The 24,367-nt window shown below is 37.7% G+C and overlaps 1 protein-coding gene across 2 annotated transcripts in view; it reads left to right on the top strand.

The window, feature by feature from the left end:
• The window catches only part of Angpt1 (angiopoietin 1), a 248,746-nt gene that overhangs the window by 87,760 nt on the left and 136,619 nt on the right, over positions 1–24,367 (top strand).

The following is a 24,367-nucleotide window of genomic DNA, read 5'->3' as shown; positions in this document are numbered from 1 at the left end:
GATCATCATGACAGGAAACAGACAGGCTTGACATTGGAGCAGTAACTGGAAGCTTTAAACCTGACCTGCAAGCATGTCCCAGTCCTTTCCAAACAGTTGCACTAGCTGTTGTCTAAGCACTCAAAGCTAGGAGCCTATGGAAACCATTCTCATTCAAACCACCAAAACAGTTAGTGATTGCTAAACTTATTAGGTTTAATGGAACTCAAGTTCTTCTCCACAAAAAAATAGACTTGGGATAATCATTTTGGATGTTTTGAACATATTTACTCTATTTATTTAGGAACCTGCATCATTAATTATATATGACACCACCAAATATTAAATGCTTCCATCCTCCCTATAGCCCACAGTGGGAGAGGCAGCACTTGAACACACAGTATCTCAGCTCTAACATGTTTCACAAGGAATGCAGCATCAGACAAACCTTGATAATTTGATTTACTTTCATTTCAACTTTGGAATTTGAATCATTAGATGCTTAAGTCTTCTATACACTGAGGAATTGGTCTTCTGGATATTTGTTGAATACAATACATGTTTTTTGGGGGTGAAAGAATGTGATTGTGTTAGGTGACTTTCTTTTTGGCTATCAATGACTTTTTCAATACGGTCTCAGCAAAACCTCAAGCAAGATCATAGGACTACAACAGACTAGAGAATATATATCCAGATATGAAAATATTCTTGATTTGGCAGTTGTTGGTTCTAAGATTTGTTTTTTTAACACTTTTCTTAGGTAGTTGAACTTATTTTAAGGGATAAGAGGTAGACATTGTTTCTGTAGCCCTGGCTGGCCTGACACTTACTATGTATTCCTGGCTGTCTGAAAATGTACAACTTTCTGTGTCAACTTCATAAGTTCTGGGAATATAGGCATGAGACACCACAGTTAGCTTTCAGCCAGAACTTAAACTTAAGGCTGGTTGTAAAGATTCCTTCTCACCCTTTTTTAAAGAAGAGGAGGTGGTGAAGTCAGAGGAAGAGGAAGGAATAGGAGGAAACAGTGACATGGTGTAGAGAAATTTGTATACAGCAATGTGCCTTGTCTGGTAAAGGACCACATCCAAAAACCTTCTTGGTCTGTGTTATCTGGTTGTTGTTCAAACATGACACACATCTTTAATCCATCTGACTAGAATATAGACATGCCATAAGTACATGCCTTTAGTCACAAACACTGAAGATAAGGTTAGTGTTTAGAAGGAAGCAGCCATGTTTGAAAGTGACATCTACGTAAAGGGCAGATAAAGTGAGGAATCAGAGAAAGATCTGACAGAATGAATCAGAGATAGAATGAACCCAACTCTCCTGAGAACAACACAGACAATGAGAGAGCACTGAAGAGAACAGGGGGGAGAGAGAGAGAGAGAGAGAGAGAGAGAGAGAGAGAGAGAGAGAGAGAGAGAGAGAGAGAGAAAGAGAGAGAATATGGCACTTTTAACAGAACAGTTTTACAGATACAGGTTTCAGTAAAGACAGAACCAGGCAGAGAATGAGGATCCAGAAAGATGAGAACAGATTGGTAGAGTTAGTCTGAGGCTAATCAGAGCAATTTGGTCAGAAGCCATCAGAAGTCAGTTTGAATCAGTCAGCTTCCAAAGGAGTTTGGGTCAGAACAGTTAAATTGACACAGCCATCAGGAGTTCCGAAAATGCTAGAAAGTTAAGCTTATTAGGCAGTAAGCATCTGAGAATCTGAGATGACAAACTTTACACCTGGTGAGTAAATGCTGCTTTTATAAGGACACAGAGCTTTCATGTCATGTAAGAAGTAGAGCTTCTGGTTTTGGATTACTTAAGATTGAAGTTCTTTAGTTGGCATCATTTTAATACTGTTAGCCACAGGCTGTCCAGGTATCCTTGGTATGATGCCCTGTCCAGAAGGAAGCATAGATGAAGAACAAATACATATATGAATTTCATAAGAAAGGAGGTTTTAGGTATTGTCATACTGAATTTAAAAATAAAACTCACATGTTTCTTCTGTGGGTAGCAGATGTTATTACTGAAGGGGCTGAATGCAAGTGATTTATTCAGTGTCTCTTTAACATATCAGAAACTTTGAAGATCCAGAGCATGGAACTATGGTCCTTCTGCCTCCCTTGATACTTTCTGTCAACAGTCTCTCTGGATTCACTTCTTGAAACTAAGTAATGAAAAGGATATTTGCTGAGTTGCCAACTAATCAACTCTTTCTCATTTTTACTTGAGTTATGAAATGTTCAATGGAACACAAAATAGCAAGCAGTGACTACTGTAGTCAGGGTTTGAAAAAAATTAACTCAGGAGTTACCTATCCTTACATAGGTCCATTTATTCTTATTTTTGAAGCCCATCATGGTTACCTATGTAATAATTAGTTTTTATGATTTTTAAAACCATTTTTAATTATATGTGTGTATGCATATCTGTATGTGTGTATATGTGTATGTGTGTGTGTGTGTGTGTGTGTGTGTGCATGAATGTGTCTGTATATACATAGTTTTGAGTTTCCAATCCCTCACAACTAGAGTTTTAAATTCTTGTGAGCCACCAGACCTTGGTGTTGAGAACAGAACATAGGTCCTCTGGAAGAGCAGTACCTGCTCTTAACCCTAAAGCCATCTCTGTAGCCATGAAACATTTATGGTGTTTGCTCAGACATTTTTCTTCATGCTTTAGTGTTTAAGTTTTTTCCTCGCATTTTAAAAGTTCAATTTAAAACCAATATTTTAACTTAAATAAAACTTACAATATCAGCTCTCATTCGAAAACATTTTTTATTCACCTTTAAAAATTTTTATACTAAATGTTTTAAAAATTTTATGTGTCTGAGTATTTCATTTGCCCATATGTCTGTGTGCTATGAGAATGGTTAGAGGACAGAAAATGGTGTTGAATCCTCTGAAACTATAGGTAAAGATAGTTGTAAGCTTCCATATAGGTGCTGGTAATTAAACTTGGGTCCTCTGCAAAAGCAATGAGTACTCTTAACCATTGAGCTATCTATCAAGTTGCTTTCACTTTTAAAAGTTATTTATTTTTCATAGTTCATTAACAAAGTAATTTAACATATCTTCTCTATTTGTCCTCTCCTATCCCCTTTCTGCTCCTAAGGAATCCCTCCTTCTCAACAAAGGCCTATTTTCATGTCTTTTTTATGGCATTTAGTTAGTGAACCCTAGTGAGCACTTGAGTAATGACAACATAGTGGTAGCAATGCCACTGGGTATTATAATATTCCCTCCCCTATAAACCATTAACTACTTAGAGCTTTTTAAGGAGGAATGTGGCCTTATGAGCTCCCTCTCCACTATCCAAGATGGAATGTTGATGGGACCAGCCTTGTGTGGGTCTTAAATAAGACGCTATTGATGCTGTAAGTTATTGAGTATAACTACCAAATGGATTTTTATTGTTATTTTATGTTTGAGAATCTGTACTTGAGTGTCTATTGGTGTTTATAGCAATATCTAAAGGAAATACAGTTCAGGAATCAATGAAAAATAATTTGGGCACATGAATAGGATAGTCATTCTAAAACCAGACAAGTGTGTCCTGTGTTTCTCTACATGATAATTTGTTAATCTCTGAATTTATTACAATATCTTCAGAGGAGACAAGAGCTCGTTGTCCTATCTGGCTAGTTGGCACTATCATTACACATTTACCATGGAGCTCCCTTGGGCCTATCTGATAGGAGCATTTGCGTTGGATCATGTGTATCATATCCCTACAAACACATTTTCTAAAAGCATAGCTATTATGCTCTTTCATGTCCAGGTATTGGAGAATGGTGGTGTTTTCTAAAAAATAAGGAAGAAACTTGCCTTTGATATCACCCTTGAGTTTAGTTTTTTCATGTAGTTCTGGACACACAATAATTAGGAAGTATGTCCTGATTCTTTTTTAAATCTCACCATTTTCTCCCCAATGAGAACTACCATTTGTTCTCTTTATGTCTACAGTTGCTTTACCTGTATGTATACATGTGCTCAAGATGGTGTTGTATCTCTTGGAACTGGACTTACTGATGGTGGTAAACTGCTAAATGGGCATTGTGAACTGATCCCAGGTTGTCTACAAAAGTAACAAGTGATCACAGCAGGTGTTCCAATTCTCTATATGTTATACATTCTATAACTGGAAAAGTTAGTTAAGTAGGTATGTCATGACTTAAAGAAGCAGAAATATTATGATCCATGTATTAGTTATTTCCTAACTTACAAAAACAGTGACATATTTGTGTTGTAGATATTATGAAATGCCCATATTGATACCTTGAGTCAAAGTTAAATATTACAAAAAATATTTGAATCTTCAATTTTTGTTATGACTTTCATGTCAATTGATATACAAGTGCTTAAATGTACATTAGTTGGTAGAAGGGTATTACAGGAAAGTATTAGGTAAAGCAAAAAATTATGAAGTACTGAATGACACATGCACTAGTATCTTTTATAATTGATTCTATGTGTGTGTTGTGCGTGTGCATGTGGGTCTGCGTGTGTGCGCATGTGTGTCTGCGTGTGCATGTGTGTGCATGCGTGCATGTGTACGTGTGTGTGTGTGTGTGTGTGTGTGTGTGAGTGTGTGTGTGTGTGTGTGTGTATGAGTGAATAGAGGCAAGAGGTGGGCACTGGCAGTCTTTTCTCTGCCTTGTCCTGCAATCTGGCATTCTTTCTTTTGCCTAGACTGGTATCACAGAAGGCCCGTCAGTCTTGCCATCTTCCCCTTCCACAGTGCTAGGGTTAGAGGTGCACACAAGTCCTTCACCTGTTCGTCACATGGATACCGAGGCATGTACACAGAACAGAGCAAACAATCATTAATCATGAGCTATCTCTCCAGCCCTCCCAGCCCTGGAAATGCTAAAAAAATCTAGAACGCGGAACTTTACAAAACAACATTAAAAAGAGAGCAATCTTCGAGGTCACTGTCCAGTTCTTCAGCTCCACATGGAATCCTCTACTATATCCCAGGTAGCCGTGTGCAGATGTTGAGAGTGCACACAGGGCTTGGATGAAGATCAGAAGGAAAACATGTAGACTCCGCTCAGACATTCCTCAGATTCCTTCCACAAGAATGCTCACTCCATGTTGAACCATTTCAACTTTGAGAGCTCTCCTCTGTGTTCCTTGTGTTATTTATTTCTTCAGCATTTAACATTATTATCCTCTAGATGTTCTTTAGTCTGTAGCAAGTTAGTCCTTATAATAAATAGTCAGATCAGTTTGTCAAACTTAATATTTCTTGGATTTTTGAGGAGGATCCACCGGAAGCTTTAAGAAAGAGATACTATTTGTTAATGGGCCATTAATATTCTCTATTGCTATAAAAATGATCTTATTCTTTCCAAATGATGAATTCAAAAATTTGTTTCAGCATTAAACACAGCAGAATAAGCTTTGCAAAGCCATCCTGAAAACTAGACTAGTTTGAGAAATAAAAAGAATTATATATATATTCTGCACTTTGGGTAAGTGGCTGACGGCATTAGTGATAATCTGCTAACTCAAGATGGGGTCCTATCATCTTACCTCCATGCACGCTATATTTTCACAAGTGAGATAAAACAGGCACATTGTCATGATAGGCCTGAAACTCCTCATATCCCCCTGGACCCTGAAATTGAACTCCTCCTGGATAAACCCAGATAACACTGGATCTGGAGCCCATAAGAGCTATTTGAGTGGATCACCTCTCCAGACTTGCTGGACCTCTATCAGGGAGCCCGAGGCTCTCTTACAGAAATGTGCATTAATCTTCCCTTGCCTCTGGACTCTGGTCGATGAAAGACAGCCCCAGGTCTTGCTTAGATATTCCAGAAAGAGGTGGTTATGAGATGAGTTTCCTTACAATGCACTGATCAAAGCAAAAGAGTACGAATGCTTCTTCTGTGGCGGCGCCATCAATCAGAACCCTCTCCACTGTTTTCTCAAGTGGGAAATTACTGCTTCTAGTGCTCTGGAATATCTGCCTCCTGTTCTGAGCCCCAGCTTCGTGGAAATAGTGATATCTTTCACAACTCGGAGAGCACTTGTTGGTCACTGTAACAAACTCTGCAAAGTTGAATAAGCGTGAGGTCCTTTTCGCCCATGCTGTTCACAGCTAAAGCCGAGTCAAACCAGGTCAAGTATGAATTATGTAAACAGCAGCGGTAGGAGTCGCTAAGCTCTGATTTAGAATTTTGCTCTTGACTTGCAAGAAACAGTCTGAGTAACATCTCCCACAAAGGTCCCCATTCTAAACTTACAAAGACTTTAAAAGGTCCAATTTACTGAGATAGCATTAGTATATACTGTATACTATACAGTATAGTCTATACCTAAACAACTGCGTCGCGAGCTCAAACAAATATGACTATTTAGCTCGTTGTACACGTAAACTAGAGTATCTCTAAGTACTGAAAAAGTCCATTGTGACCTTGTGCTGCCAATCTCTAGCCTAAGATCCTGGGAACACTGATCTATATATTTTCCTATAATTTGTAAGAGGGTCACACTCAAATTTACTTATAAATGCAATACTATTACAAGCTAAAATGTTAAGAGGTCAACAAGTAGTGGTGGAAAGAAACTGTGGCTGGTATGAAATACCGTTTTTCATTTTCTGACTTGAAAAAAAAAACCTCCTGTGTACAGATTGTTCAAATACAGACTGTAACCGGTATGAGGATCTACCTACCTCATGAAAAGCAGAACTGAAGGTGTCATCAATACCACTGTTACTGAATGAAAACTATGAAGTTTGGGTTAGAACTGGATAGAACAAACAAATTAAATAAAGAATCAGAAATATATACATATATGAACTTGCTGTGTGGCAGAGAGAGTATTTAATTAAATGAGAAATAATATATTGAGTAGACAGCCTAGAAAAATCAAGTTTATTTTCATGGGCATTTACAACGATCTTCTACCACATGTGACACTAAATCCGTGCAGTGTGCAATTTAACAGTTTAATATATTACCGAAGTGTTTTGGAACAAAACATAGTATTGAAATTGTTTCTGGAAAACTGAAAAGCTCAAAGGCACACATACAAAACATATATATCTTTTGCATAAAAAGACAATGCAAAGTAAACAGATCATGATAAACAATTGTATCTTCCTTACCCAAACTATGCGTGAATATACGAGGAAAGTAATCATGGTAGTAATGTTGTGGCAACAGTATTATTTCAGTAGATTTGTAACCTCAACAGTTGATAAAAAATTCATCCTCATTGCTAGTCAAAAATAGAAATTGAAATAAATATAAAATATATGTTTCTTTCATCACATTTGCAGCCTTTTTAAGAAAAATAGTAATTTGCTGAGTTTTAAATATGAGTAGAAGTTGATATCCATATATAGATATAGATATACACAACATGGCTGAAAATGGCTTGTGTTACTTTTAAAATAAAATTGGCAAAATGGAAAATTTACACACCAATCTAGGAATATCTCCTATGAGAATTATACTTCTAGTACTCACATGATTCTATACAAGAATAATCCCAAGTGTACTCACATCGCTGGGATGCTTAGTGTTAGCTGTGAGATTATGGCGATGTGGTGTAACTTGGAAGGGAGGCCCCGGCATGTCTGTGGACATATCTTGACTACCTTGACTGATGTGGGAAGACCTAGCTTAAGAGGACAGTTGAGAAACAGCACATATTTGCTGATCTCTCTCCTCGGTTCTGGATGTCATGGGACCAGCTGCTTTCATGACCCTGCTGCCTTGGCTTCTCTGTCATAGCAAGCTGACTGAACCTTTCTTTCTTAATTTCCTTTTGTCAGAGTATAATCACAGAAATGGGAACAGAAGTTCAGACAGAAAAAGAAAGAAGGGAAAAAGGATTACTTAAGGGGAAAAAGGACAAAGCCAAATGTGTTTTCAGGAGTAAAACACAACAAATTTTGATACACCCCCATTTTGAAACATCATATAGCCATTGAAAAGAATGAATTGGATTTGCTATTTTCCTCAAGTGACATGTCTTACATTATTTTGATTATGTTTAATGTACAATAGTTTGCAATCTTTCCTCTTCGTAATAAAAAAGCATGTTTTTAGATGAATGACCATGCAAACTTTTGTGTTTTATACAAATAGAGAAATTGGTACAGTTGTGCACACTAATTTCAGGTAAATTAAGATTGCTAAGTGAAGAAAATTATTGTTTTGAAAAGCATATGAGTGAAGAAAATTATTGTTTTGAAAAGCATACCTGCGAGACAATATGCATTTTATACTGGAAAAATATAAAGGTTGGACTAAAAAAAGAGATCAATGGGGAAGGTAAAGGCCTTGGCTAGGCTTCCAACTTATCTGAGACAAATGACAATGAATTAACTGTCACATATACTATCAAGCTTGCTCTACCATGCCCAGCAGAACTAGTTTATAGTATCATAGGAGATTTAAGTGTTAAGTATTCATAATATTTTAGGCCACACACTAAACTCTGGATTTCAACCATTTGTGAGTACTACATTATGAGTGAAATTATTCTTGAGTAATATTTTACTGTTTAATTAAGAAAATTTATTGCAATGATACCTGGTAATTGATAAACCAATTCACAAATATAATCTATTTTTTAAATAACAGGGAATATTGGCATCTGACTCAAAAAGACTTTTTCTCTTACCATCTATTCAAATGTGTGCCCTATAAAAACAGATTAGCGAGGGTAGATTTTAGAGTCAGACGCTGCAGATTCCGAATCTGCCTAATCAGTGAAACAGTTTCTGAACTTATGACCTCATTTACTCTGCATATATGAAGAGTACCTGCCTCATAGGTTCATTGTGGTAATTTATTTATAAAATATTTAAAATAATAATGAACAGATTAATTGCTTTTCCTATGTTTTGACACTAGATTCTTTCCTGCATTCTGTATCTGAGGAATCCTTGATGCTTGAGCTTCTTTCTCAGATACATCCCTTATGAGTTAATCCCACATTTGATCTTGATTGCCACCTTGGACAATAAGAACATGATGAATCCTGTGATAGAATCCAGGAAGAAAGGAGCTGAGTTGCTCATCTCAACAGCAGAGCTTACCACAAGAGACGTTTCAGAGCACCTAGCCTAAAAGTTTGCATTCCACTGAACAAATAGAAGGATCCAAGCTTGTTCACACAATGAATGACATATGTCTTGCTTTCTGATCATGAAAACATGCATATCCAATTATAAATCAACATGATAATCTAGAACACTCTCTTTCATCTATCTCAGACCTATGTTTAACACATATTTTTAAAGTGGGTTTAAGTAAAATTGCAGTTTTTGAACATGAGATAAAATTAGGAGCTATAAGAATTGTTGAATAGTATGGCAATGTATGCAAAATTATTTTGGGAAGTTTGCTTTATGGTATAATTGACTGGTTAACCCTAAAGGGAGGGTAGTTATTGAGTTTTGATTTAAAGACTTTGAATTTTGTAAATTGGCACACATTTTGAAAAGCAAGTAGGAACTATAAGATGTTGGTTTTATACTCTCTAAATGATTGCTACAACCTTTAACTTTTTAAAAATATAAAATAATGATATGTGGCAAGAAATATTATAATACATTGGTAATACTGGCTGACTTATCCTTAGGTGGAATATCCTTAGGTGGTTAGAATTAACCTTAGGTGGAAGAAATGGCCACATTCATTTTCTGTCTATACACACACACACACACACACACACACACACACACACACACACACACACTGTTTTGAAGAGCTTTAATTCCTATTCTTGAATAAGGTGTTTACTTTGGCACCATATAATTTTTTTTTATTTTATACATTATCTTCTTCTGTTTGGCTTTACTGTAAGCTAAACAGACAAATGATGTTCTGGAAAATTAAGTGGACTATCCAATCTGGAGAGGATGTGAAGGGTCCCCAGTGGGGGATTTGCAAAGGATCTACTAGACACTAAGAATTCTCTTTAATTGCTGTCCTGTTGAGGTTCTGTTACATCCATCATTATGAAGTGTAATTGCTTTACATATCAAATTCATGCTCCCAGCCTCCTGGAGAAGGATTCTTTCTTTCAGTGCCAGGACTAACCTGACTTTTCTATAACTGAACTGCAACATGATTTTCATGACAGATGAAAGTCTCACTTTCTAAAACAGCAAGGGCTGACACTGGATAAACAGAGCATTTAGACTTTACTGTGATCAGAGCAAACTTATGAAAAAGACAGAGTACACGTTTTCTCCATTTCATATGATAATGAAACAAAGTAATGATGCTAGGAAGGGGCTTTTGTCTCAGTTTTCTATTGCTGTAACAATCTTCTGGGTCAGTCTATTAAAGGATACAAAGCATGAACTCTAGGCAGGAACCTACAGTCAGGAACTACAGAAGAAGCAAGGAAGGAATGTGAAGGCAGGAATTGAAGTAGAAGCCATGGAGGAATGATTCCTACTGGATTTCTTCTCATGGTTTTCTTGGCCTGCTTATCTATGTAACTTAGGGTTTCTACCTCCCATAGTGAGCTGGGCACTCCCACATCAATTATTCCTCCAGAAAATATAGGGCTTTGCTGCAGGAAATCTGATTGAGGCAGTCTCTGATTTTAGCTTTGTATTTTTAGATAAATCTTGTTTTGTGTCAAGTTAACCAAAATAATAATAGTGATGATGGTGATGGTGATGATGATGATGATGATGATGATGATGATGATGATGATAAACCACCACAGCTTTCCAGTAACAAGTTCTTTGTTTTTGATACCATGTTGCATTTTGAGACTAGAGCCATATGAAGGCTGAGCTGTCATGACTTAAGAGGAAGTGGTTCCCCTCAGCCCATCTGAACTCCTAGGGTCGATTTGTAATGATGTGAATGGATGCATCGCTGTTGTGCACACGGCAGATCAGCAGATTGAATAAAGTCAATATGGAAACTTTACATAGAACTGTTTTATTCATGTAATAGTTCATCTTCACTCTTATATTTTATGTATGTGTATGTTTTCTAACATGGGTGCTTATATGTATGCATGTGTGCATGTGCTCACTGGCGTGTATTTGTATGCCTTGTTGCCTTTATAAATGTGGAGGCCAGATGTCAGCCTTGGTTTTTAGTCTCTACCTTCTGCCCTGATTGAAACAATGTCTTTTTGCTGTTCTTCATGGCTTGTTCCAGTGTAGCTGGTCCTTGAGCTTTCAGAGGACTCTCCTTCCACTCTCCAAGTCCCAGATTGGTATAGAAGCATTGGGATTGTAAATGCATGGTAGCATGCCTGGCTTCAAGTGGATTCTGAGAATCTGACCTCTGGTGCAAGTCTTTGTGATTTTTCAGTAAGTGCTTTAGCCACTGAGCCCTCTCCTTCAACTTGTTTTCATCTTGATAGATTTAGATTCCCCGACAAAGCACACCTCAGGCATGTCTGTGAGGAACTTTCCAGAGACTCATCCTAAATGCAGGTGGCATTGTCGCATGAACCATGATCCCCAAGTAAATAAAGAAAACAAACAAAGCCCCAATATTCATCTCGGCTCCTTTACTGTGAACTCAATATGAGTGGCTGCTTCATTAAGTTGACACAGAAGCCTTTTGTGTCATGATATATTGGGCCTCCAAAATGTGAGCCAAAATAAGTCCTTCCTTTAGTTGTTCATTCCTGGAGTTATATTGTCATGGTCATGAGGAAAATAACTAACACGTGTATGAAAACACCTGCAGGTTCCCACTAGTAGTAATTTGAGCCACAAAATGCAGAAAGTTTTCCACAGCAGGAAATATAAGAAATGGTCCACAGTTTTTCAACATGTTACTTAAGATGTTCAACCAAATCCTGCCTCTGTCTCTGTACAGATTCCAGGAGTGGCACTGAGAAATAGTTTCTCCCATTCTATATGCTATAAAGAGTCTACCAGACTTCTGAAAAAGAAATTTAGTCATGTAGTTGGTCTATTCAAATGACAATAGGACTAATTTGATTTGGGGAGACAGCTCGAGATAATGCTTTGTTTTTATAAAACAGAACTTTATCCATCTCCAGTGTGTTGGTCATTGGCCAGTATGCTTTGTATAGTGTTTCCTATCAGGAACTTTTATGAAAATTGTTGACTTTTCTTTTTTTCTTAACAATTATGATTTCCGTGCAGTTAATGTTTCCAGAAACTAGGAAACAAATTACAAATAGATGTACATTGATAAAACTTACATTTTGTAGTCACAGATGATCATTATACCTGCAATCCCAGCCTGAGGCAGGAGAGTTTCTACAGTGAGTTTAGGTGAGCCTGGCAATATAGCGAGCTCACCAACAGTCAAAGCTACAGAGGGGAATTCTGTGTTCAAAAGTTAAAGGAAACTATCTCATTTGTATAAGTTGAAAAGCTTTAAAAAATATATACTATTAGCAACTTTATCATTTCATCTTAGTACATAGAAAAATAATAGTTAACATTCCATGAATGTTCTTTAAAAATAAAATTTTAAAGGATTTTAGATTATAGGTTATTTTTATTGTTCTGTGAAAGACAGAAATTTAGTTTGTGTTTAATGAGAAAAAAGTGGAGGAGAATTTCAATTATAAAGATTATAACAGTACTAGAAATTGTCTTTGACTAGCAGTGGTATACATCTACACTTGAAGTTTTTCTACCGTTTTCGTGTTAAGTGTTTTTATCCAAAATTTACCCTTCCTTAAGATTGTGAAAAATTAACTAATAGAAAAATTAACTAATGGCAACTTAGTGATCAAGTGATCACTAAGTATCACATGGCATCTTGGCTTAAGAATAATGTTTGCGAGAGTTTTGGAACCTCGAGATTTTCAATATACACATGCAGGTATATGTTAACATTTGGTGAGGTTCATTTTATCAACAATGGCTTACCAATAAGCTTAGCAGAAGAAATTATTCTAATACTTTCACAACTCCCACTTCATATCACGATATTGAGGATCAGAGAAAATGAAAGCAAACATGTAGGGCATCTTCATGTCATTATATCAACAATGGATACTAAAACCTTCAATCAATATCATGCCCCTTTCCTTATTCAAGGTTTTCTTTAAAACTCACCCTCTCTATGAATCTTTTCCTAGTCACTCAGTAAGTCTGTTTACACAGTACTAAACATCTATTGCAATTATGGTTTTTTCTATTCTTTATGTTGGTTTACCTCATCAAACTATGAATTCTTAAAAGATACTTCATCTATTTTTGACAGCTAACATCTAACACACTATCTGACACACATTTGTTACCTGAGTTATTTAGTTTTTCTTGTTATTTGTCACAATTATCAATATCTAAGAGAAAGCTTTTTTTTGGAAAGAAAGATTTATCTTGGCTCAAATTTTCAATTTGTAGCAGAAGAGCTGGATTTACTGTTTCTGAGCCTGTAGTGAAAAAGAACATATATACAGGTGTTGTAGAGTGGAGTTGCTCAGTTCATGGGAGCTGGGAATTAAGAACACAAAGACTCAGAATGAGGCATAGCCCAACATCATCGCTCAAATTACTTCTTCCAACTTGCTCATATCTCTGAAAGTTTCCATCCCCTCTAAATGATGTCATCAAATGATGAATCCATCAGTGGACTAATTTATTAAGTCATAGCCATCATGTTCTTATCACCTCTCAGTAATTAGACCCACTATTTTAGAGAACAATCTTTGAACACCTGAGTTCTTTTGAGAGAGTGTCACAGTAGGGGCCAGTAAGATGTACTTACACCTTACACTTACAATAAAAGTACTTAACACCTAGAATGAGAAGTTTGACCATGAGGACCAGCATGGTTCAGGGAGACAACTAACTGCCTTAATTTGTTCTCTAGAGAAAGGAGGACCCCAAGAATTTAGCCAATATAGTCTTATTGGTAAACCACAGGTCCCAAAATGAGACATAGGTTTTTTTAAAAACATGGATACCTTTTGAAGATGGAACCCCACGTTGACTTCTGGCTTCTGTATATGTGTTTTTATGTGTCCCTGCACACAAGTGGGTACCTTCATACACAAACACATAACACAGTACTTTAACAAAACCAAACACAAAGTTGAACCCTACATTCCATACTTCTGACTCCTGCTGTGGTATGCTGTGTCCAACTCCTCAAACAAGCCATAGTGGGTATCTTTTCCTAGAGGTCATTGACACCCTTTATTATGATACCACATGTGCAATGGTAATGTTCTTTGTTCATTCTTAACAGCAAGTATGGGTGAACAGTATTCATTACCAGATGGCCTAAATTGCCCCCTTCTGAAAATCTCATTTAAATTATAGAAAGATGAGGTACTATGTAAGGCCTGTGGGAAACACCCACTCTCACCCACGTTCTCCTCAGTTCCTATAATGATTCCCAACTAAACAACTTAATGTGAAACACCATCCTTGATAGGCAACTGTCCTTGAAAGAGAAGTTTTAGGCTCCTTTGCCCAAAACGTAGCATTCCAACTCTATGAATAAACCTCTGGTTTCCCCTGCTAGTATAATACTGTCTCTTGAAGATTTGATGATTGAATTGCCTTACTTAGGCGTCTGTTCTGGTTAAGTCACTTTCAGAATGTCTGTGTGTTTGGATAGGTTTGGGTTAACAAGAGCTCCCAGTTGAAGAGATTTTGAACAATTCTGACTGAGGTAGGTTTCATAGTGCCTCTTTGTTTCCCAAACACTTGAACTAAGACATGGTGTATGAAGGTTACTGCAACATTAAATATGGTATCAGGTTCAACAGTTCACATGTTTTGGGTATCCAAAAGCTCAGTTGATGTATTTTGTGATTAAGTTAAGCATACTTAATTTTTCAGGCTTGCCTTCTGCTCTGCTTATGGTGAGAATGTGCTATACCTCTCATAGTCTCAATTCGCTACCCACCCAGTCCTAAGAATTCTGCTTTGAATTGTTCTTCCTGGCTTAGGCAATCATGAGTCAAATGGTCACTGGATTCCTCTTCCGGCTTCTTTACTCTCTGATTATGTGTCCTCAGGCCATGCTTATGATATTAACCTAAAAAAATAGTTAAAAATATTCTTTTTTTTTATCTTTAATTTTATGCTGAGTAAGGATGCTGACTGATATTAAGGGCTGACAATGCCTTGATTGGCTGTGAAATAACAGTATAATGTACTTCAGCTTTTCCACCATCAAAGAAAGTATCAACACAATGTAAAGGGCAAATAACATCTGAGTTTTAATATAAGAAATGATTTTGAGTTTGTAGATGCACTTAAGGGGACTTTGTAGGTTAATGTCTATATGCAGGTGAGGGCTGGCACAAGTTAGGTCAAGGCCTATGATTGGACAGTAAAAGTATGGTGGGGACAAAGTTTTTGTAAGTGGGAGAGAAAAGGAAAGAGGAAACAATCAAGACAGAGAAGGACAAGGACGACTCAGATCTGGGTGGTCTTACATAGCCCTAGGAATTTATATATATTTCTTAAGGGGTAGATTTCTATAGGTCAAATTATCTTATCTAGGTGGGCAATTTATATCTTTATCATTTGGCTCCGAATTTATGGTGTGGATGTTCTGTAGGGTATAAAATTTCTAAGTAAATCTGTGATAAAACTATTGTTAAATTACAAGTTTCTGGAGTTTTATATTTGTCGGACTTGTTGGGAGTGTGGGCAAAGTTCGAGGCTAGCAGAGAGGCAGTTAGGAGAGATACTAACCAGAGATAAATTATGGTTAGTTCCGTATGGCCCGCCGGTGCCGGAACTAACTCTAAGGACCTCTGGAAAGGCTCATGGACCGCCCGGACCAGAGAGTACTTGGGGGCAGCATGGAGCTGCTGAGATAAATTATTGTTGGCTTTATATGGCTCTAAGGTGCTGGAGCTAATGCCAGTGAGTGACCACCTGGGTCAGAGAGTACCAGGGGGCCAGTGTGGAGCAGGGCTGCGCTGGAACTGGCCGCTGCTGAGATGAAGGTACCCTGCAGATGCCACCTAGTCCTACGGTGCCAGCACTAGCGCAGGATAAAAGGGAATGATCTTTATTTAATATTTGCCGCAACAGGACTTAAACTATTCTCTGGAGCCTGCTAACTGTATTTTGAGTACCATTGCTGTAGATCAAGTGTGAGGTTGATGTCTGTGTTAGTTTTTGACCTTTGGGGTTCACAAAGTATAAGGTGTTCTAAACTGATGTGGTCCACAATAACAAAAATTCTTGGTGGTACACTATCTTCCACCATGGAGGAAAATGGAACTTGTCTCCCTAGATAGTAAGTAGTTTAGTAGTTATTTAAAACTGAATTTCCATGACAAGGATGTGAAGCGATAAGGACAATAATGTCTTAGTTAATTTTCTACTGCTCTGATAAGACACCATGACCAAGGCAACTTATAGAATTAGTTTATTTGGGTTTACGGTGTCAGAGGGTATGGTGGCTGGAATAAGAATGGCTTGCATAGCCTCATATATTTGAATGTCTAGTCAACATGGAATGACACTATTTAAAAGATTAGGAGGTGTGACCTTGTTGGAGTAAATGTGTTAGTAGAAGTGGGCCTTTGAGAGTTCAAAATCCTAAACCAGATCTCTGTATCACCCTCTTCCTGGTGCCTGTAGATTCATATGTAAAACTCTCAGTTAATTCTTTAGTGCTATATCTGCCTGTGAGCCACCAATCTCCCTCCCCTGATGATAATGGACTAAACCACTGAAACACTGAAACTGTAAGCAAATTCCAATTAAATACTTTCTTATATAAGAGTTGCGGTGAGGATTAAGGTCCATGTCAGGGAATGTGGCAACAAGAGGGAACAAACAGTGCTAGAGCAACTGAGAGCTTACCCTGTGTTCTATAAGCATAAAGCAGAGAGGTCTAATTGGGAATGGTATAGGATTTTTGCAGGTTCAAAGCTGGTGCCCAGTGACATATCTCCTCCAACCATGCCACGTCTCTTAATCCTTCCCAAACAGTTCCACCAATCGGGGAACAAGCATCCAAACATATGATTGTAGAGTGATTCTTCTCATTCAAATCTCACCTCAAAAAGGGAGAAACAAAGCTACCTTTTATGTATATACTGCTTGCTGTCTCAGTATATCATCTTATATATTTATTTTTAAACTATATCCAATGATTGTCTAATGTTGTTATTGTTAGTATTGAAATATATTTTGTTATATTAAAAATCTATTGGTCTGTTATGTAGACCAATAACAACCAGTCTCAACCAGTATTGGCAAATTTATAAGCCAAACAAACTTTAATATAAAAGAAATTCCTGAATTAGAAAAAATAGAGTAGCAATTCCCAGCTTGACTCTTCTTATTTGTCTTTAAATAAGTCTCAAAGACTCATGTCTTCCTTCCAAAAATGAGAGGTTTAGGGTAGCTGCCTTTCAATTCCAAGTATCAATATGATTGGGTGGCCCATTATCACAAGAGCCAGAAATGTACATCTTTTTCCTCAGTCTATGTTTAGTGACATCAATTGGTATCTAGAAATCTGTCATGGTGGGAGGGTTTTTACCACAAGGAATGAAAATTCTATAAATAGGACCATGTTTCCCAAAGAGCTAACAGCCTAGCAAGCATTTGTCAGATCTGTGCAGACTTTGTGTTCTGGAGCCCATCCATAGTAACTGGAAATATGGTGCCCACTTCAACCCATGGACAATCATAGCAAATCACATTGTGACACATAGAACAGTCACATGTGCTTAACCTTGATGTGGATGCTCTTAAATATCATTGCAGTTCACATATGCTTTCCTGGGTTGTTTTATCTACTTTTTTGAAAGAAAGGAATATTGGGAAGCAAAAGTTGAATAAACTATGACAAAATTCTAATTTTAATGTATGCTCCATTGATGTTTCTTGCATTTCACATATAAAATTAATATTTAAGTTATATTTTTACTCTCTCTGAAGTAACAAGTTCGAAGATCTCTTGTCTACTTCAGAATTTAGAGGAAAGTAAGTAATGGAACCAATAATATGCACCAAAAATTACTGTCATAATCAAGCCCCAAGTCTTATCAAGATTCCTAATCATTTGTCTATGAGGTCACTATGCTGAGTCAGTCAAGTGATGTTGTGTGCTCTATGGCTGTGTCATACTTCATAGTGAGACACATAGGTGAGACAAGTATAAGATAGAGAAATATTTATTTTTTATAACATGATATGTACAATACAAATAAACATGCATTAATATTTACAAGGAATAATAGGCACAGGGCAAGAAAGTGTTGAGATGCTCAATGAAGGATCATGAACTTTAGGTAGGTTTAAAATCTAATACCTGGTAGGACGCACTTTTCTTTGGGAAAGTATTTTTCCCATCTCTCAGTCCTGTCATGTGGCCACCTCAGTACCCAGTTGTCATAACGTCCTAGACTGACATGGAAAAATGTTGTGGTTGGCTTTTGGAACTGTGATTTAATCTTGCCAGCAGGGATTCCTCTGCAAGACCCTTGACCCATTCTCAGGATGTTCTCAGTTTGCCAGAATCAAGCAACAAAGGAGATGAGGTTTCACAAAGAGAGAATTCAGAAGTCTTCGCCAGTGTAATTCCTCTTTGGGGCTGCCCTCCCACTTCTGCCAAGACCCAGCAAGGGGCTTTCAGGAGGGCATCTACATCTCTTCAGAAATGTTCAAATACTCAGGCTCTTGGTTATAACCAGGGGCTCAGTAAGCTGGAGGAGTTCCTGGGAACCTCTGGAGAAGCAAACATTGACAGGTAGTGTCAGAGCTGCCCATCAGAGACTCACAGGGCTGGTCTGGGAACGTTCCTGGCACAGGGTGTTGCTTTTAAGTCCTGCTGATTTGAATTCAAGGTTTTCCCATCTTAAGCATTCTGCTTGAGATTTCTGTTTGACTTGGAACCCTCCAAATACCAAATTAAGTGAAGGGAGCATGATACAAAAAAAGAAAAAGTTCATTGAAATAATCTGCAGCCATTTGAAGAAACTTCCAAGAAAAACCAGAAAAAGAGCCAATGGCCATCTGCCCAGTGACATAAAACAAAAAGCTGCCCAATAGGAGATGAAATTAAAACACCAAGGAAATCAGGATCAGGAGGAGTCCAACTGAACTTTAGGACTTCCCAAGGATCAGCAAAATCCATCTGGACCAAGACGTGTTCTCAGCACACTCCCAGCAGAGAGGAGCTTACTTTTATTTGGCTAATGACAAAGTATTAAATATACACAGACACAACTTCTATAAACAAGCAGGAGTGATTAAGTGTTGGGCAGTTTGATGTACTTGGCCCAGACATGGTCACTGTGCAGAGTAAATCAGAGTGTGTTGTGTTCTGTGTCACTTGCTTACCTAGAAGAGACACATGAAGGGGTGAATCATAAGATGGGGGAAAAGATTATCATCTTAAAACAGCAGTGTGTCTGTCCACTTCTAGAGACAGATTTCCTGTTTGGTAGACAAAGAAAGCATTGACCTCCCACCTGATTAGAGTCAAACAGTAATATCTTTGATAAAGGGGGTCACTGTTCACAGGAAGGGTACTCACATGATGACTATGCCCATACCTCATATCAACAACCAGTCACCACAGAACTGATAAAATTGAAATGCCATTTGAATAAAAAAGTGCTCAAACCAAGTGAAAACAAGTATGTAGCTTCTAATGGTTGTGTAGAAACATGTCTGTCCCATGTGAATACAAATATAAATGTGTATTTATACATATACATATACATATATAACACAACATACATACATAATATATACATATACATATATATATATATGGAAAGAGAGACAGACAGATAGAGAGAGAGACAGAGACAGAGACACAGAGACAGAGACACAGAGACAGAGAGATAGAGAGAGCAACAAGAGAGACAGAAAGTGAACAAGCTTTTATCTAACAATCATCAGCCGGACAATCAGAACATGTAATATTTAGTTATTTTTATATTTGTCTGTTTGTGCATGTGTGTGCAGGCACATATGCATGTGTGTGACCTTATGTGTGGAAATCAGAGGGGCAACATCAGGTGTTCTCCCTCTGACATCATATGTGTATATGTGTCAATTGTTTTACCAGTTTCTGTGATAAAATACTCTAACAAAAGCAACTTAAAGAAGTAAAGCCTTACTTTGGGCCACAGTTCAAGGACCCAGGCTATCATGGCAGGAGCTTGGGGCAACTGATCACATTGCATCTAACTGTCGAAGAGCAAAGAGCTATGGATTCTTTTGCTCAGCCTACTTTCTCCTTTTTAATCAGTTTTAGATCATTATCTAAGAAATGGTAGCACCTACCGTGTGTGTTTGTGTGTGTGTGTGTGTGTGTGTGTGTGTGTGTGTGTGTGTGTGTGTAGTACTTCCTTTCCTACATCAAATAACATGACTAAGACGATCCCTCCATGCTGGATGATTCTAGCTCCACCAAACTGACAACTGATCCATCCATTCTTGGTTATTTTTCCCAGTTTGTTTTCTTGTTTTGCTTTGTTTGGGGGACTTTTTCTTTTTGCAACAAGGTTTCTCAGATCTGGAGTTCTTTGGATTTGGCATGGTTCTTCCTTTCTCTGCCACCCATATATAAGACCACAAGCTGGACCAATACACATGGCTTTTTATTTGAATGCTTGGGATTGAACTCATGTCCTTGTGATTGTACAGTCAGCACTTTACCAATGAAGACATTTCCCCATTCCTCATATGGCCTTTATTTTTCACTAGTCTTAATTTTATTTTTAAAAGTGTATGTATGTAAACTTTTAGACATCATTTGTGGAAATTACAGACAAAATTAGATTTCGTTAATCCAATTTCTCCCTCACCCTCTGGAACCATCTTTAATGCATCCACCCCTCCCCTGCTCCCTCTTGCTTCCTCTGTGCTTTATTTATAGACTGAACCACCTTATTGTCTCACCTGATGTTTTAGTTCTTGGTACAATTGTTGCAGTAATATATTCCTGTAAGTTTTTGTAACTATTTGTATTTTTTTCTATCTTAAACCACAATTTCAAAACAAAGCTATTACAGGCTTTCAGTATCTGATGACAAAGCACATTTGCCACCCTTTTGCAAACAAAATTCATACTTGTAGCATGTGTACAGAGTTTCTGAGATTTTTGTGTGTAAGTTATTTCATCATATTTTACCAGTATCCCTTTGGGATATCTCAAGACCCAACATCTGGTAAGTGGTTTCTTAGAAAGGCACACGTTTTCATTACAAAATGTTCTTTTCCCTCAAATAACAATAGCTTAACTTAAGTGCTTTTAAGAGTTAAAACGGTTAGATTATACTAAAATTTTTTTAATAATACCTTTTATCACATTTCAATGTACTCCTTATGAAGTAACGTGAAGGTAAAAATACATATACAGTGAATACATGGGAGAGTTAGTATGGCAAAGATGGGGATTACTTGATAAAAGCTAAAAATAATCTAGTAGTATGTGTGTGGTACTTTAAACCTCAGTCTTTGATGCTCAATGAGCTTTTAAAAAAAATCCTTTCCTAGTTTTGGTTTCACCTATTAAATTAACAACCTTATGTTTTCATTTTAAAAAATTTGTTCATTCACTTTACATCCTGATTGAAGCTCTCTCCATTGCCCTTTCCCCTTCTTGTCAGAGAGGGGGAAGCCCTCCATGGGTACCAATCTGCCCCGGCACATCCAGTCCCAGTGGGACTAACCAAATAAGGCAGCTCAGCTGTCAGAGTGGTATCCAGTGGCAGGCAACACACACACACACACACACACACACACACACACACACACACACACACACACACACACACACTCCAATTCTTAGGTGACTCACATCTGCTGCAAAAGAGTAGAGGGCTTACGTCAAACATGTTCTTTGGTTGGTGGTTTAGTCTCCATGAGTCCTCATGGGCTCAGGTTGGTTTTACTCGGCAATTCTTTTTGTGGTGTCCTTGTCTCCTCAGTCTCCATCAATCCTCTACCATCCCCCATTCTTCCAAAAGCTTCCATGCTTTACCCAATATTTGGGTCTTTATGTCTGTTTACCTCAGCTTCTCGATGAAGACTCTCAGAAGACAGTTATGCTAGGCTCCCGTCTGCAAGCACAGCAGAATATCTTTAATAGTGTTGGGGATTGGCTTTCTCCCATGTGATAGGTCTCAAGTTGGGCTAGTCATTAGTTGTCCATTCCCTCAAATTCTGCTCCATCTTGTAGGCAGAACAAATTTTGGGTCAAAGATTCTGTGTATGGGTTGTGTCCTCTACCATCCAATGGAAGTCCTGCTTGTCTACAAGAGGTGGGTACTTCAGCCTCTGTATCCCCAACTCCCAGGAGTCCCAGCTCCAGTCACCCCTATAGACTCCTAGGAGCCTCCTCTGTCCCATGTGTCCTACTTGTCCCTGAGATGCCCCATTTTCTCTCCTAGCCCTCTCTCTAGCCCCTTTCCCCTACCTGATCTCCACCCCTGTTCTCCTTCTTACTCCCTTTCCCATCCAGTTCCCTCCTCTGATATCAATTTACTATCCCTTCTGAATGAGATTCAAGCATCCTACCTTGGGCCATCCTTGTTATTGTGCACGTCTTTATGGTACTTTATGGTTAATATCTACTTATGAGTGCATACATACTATGTGTGTCTTTATCAAAATTGACTAGTTGCAACAAGAAATTCCATGGATAATTTTTCATTTGTCTCCATGACCAAGCTGCCAGCTCTCTAAGCGGCATTGCACAGCAATGTAATGGCATCTGTTTTAGCAACTGAAAGTATTAAAACTTATTTTGCAGCGATGCACCCTTAAAAGAGTCAAGCTAACCAAAATGTGTTTGAAATTCATAAACATTAATACTTAGGTAATTTTTCCTCTACCCTGTCGAGCAAGTTTATACTGTCCTACCAAGGTTATAAATGAACACTGGACTCTCAGAGGTTTTAGAGTTAAATATGCTCTACCACTGACCTGCAACATAACAATGGTTTCTGATAGTTGTAGGAGCACACAGCTGAAGGAAGGCTCTGTAGAATAGATGAACTAAGTATGAAATATAGTTTTATATTGGCCAGTTTCTCCCCTCACTTTCTTTCTTGAACTTCTCCAATGGCCAGTGCTCTAACGTGCTTCCCTGGGATTTTCCTCCAGTGCTTTCTTTAGGAAGTCCTTAGGGAATCTGTGGCCATGGATGAACTCTCCATATCTGTAAGTAAGCTTTGCCTTGCACATTCGGGAGCTCACCCAAGGAAGATCATGACCACAAGCCTCCGTTCTTTCCGCTTTACTGGTCAGAGCATGACGGGGAAGGTTAAGTCTATTCATTTTGAATAAACTCTCAAAAGTATCCAGTATGTCACATGTATAGTTATTTTGGACTAATGGACAAATGAAAGCTATATTTCAATATTTAAAAGATGTTGCTATATACTTAGAGTTTTTTTATTGCTGCCAAAAGAAATAGAACATTCCCTGGCTTCAGTGTGTATTTAAGTGAAATGAAACAAATGGTCCTTATTTATTTATGTAAGGGTAGACACGGGGCACATTGCATCATTTAAGCTTCATCCTTACACTTCATTACATACTAAAAATGGGCTCTGCTTGTAAGTATTTGTACAATCAGTGATGAGCTGTGCTTTGAAACAGAGTGGAACATATGAGACAGTAAAAGAAGGAAAAAAGAACATTGTGATTGATCTTTTGAAACACTGGGACAATAAATACTTTAAAATTAGAAATTTCCTTAATTTTGAGTTCAAAAACTTTAGAAATACTCTATTTCCCAGACACATGGAACTACAAATAGCATATTGAGAGCCTAGAGGCAATATTTCCAGGAGCTATAGCATTTAAAACATTTGGGGAATTTAGTTAGAATTCAGAGTCAGAACCAAGGGCCTATATCCTTAGATTTCATTTTTTTCCACATGAAATAAAATTCAAATTATGTTTAGCTAACACCAAACACCTGCTGCAATTTGGCCAGGCCCGATCATATTTCTTACTAGTTTTTGAAGGCTGTGGATAGACAGAACAGAAGATGAGCAATATTTCTTCTTGTGCCTTAATCTGAGTTTAAGACTAGTTTATTCTATGAGCACTTTTTTTTTCTTTTGCATTCCTCTCTAGACAACCATCAGATTTGGGTTTCACTTCTATCTTTCCCAAGAAAATCTCCCTCTGTCCTCTCCCTCTTCACAATCTCTCCTTTAAGAAACCATTGAGGACTTTCATATTTCCATACTGAAATGATTTCTTGAAAATCTTCTCAATGCAAGTACAGTACTTTGACCTTTTTCTGTTGGTCACTTGGTGTGCCGATTGTAGGGCAAGTGTGACTTTATACCTTGTTTCCCAATGTGTTTCGTGTGAATTACATGTAAAACGTAGGCACAGAATGTTAGCCACAGAAAGAGGAAGAAATGATCTTTATCAATTATTCCACCCTTCTTGTTTTTCCCTTCTTTGTGGTCCCAGAATCAAACCAA

Source organism: Rattus norvegicus, chromosome 7 (genome assembly GCF_021556685.1).
Source record: "Rattus norvegicus strain SHRSP/BbbUtx chromosome 7, alternate assembly SHRSP_T2T, whole genome shotgun sequence".
NCBI lineage: Eukaryota > Metazoa > Chordata > Mammalia > Rodentia > Muridae > Rattus > Rattus norvegicus.
The sequence above is the reverse complement of the archived record's forward strand: the minus strand, read 5'-3'. Positions and strand labels throughout refer to the sequence as shown.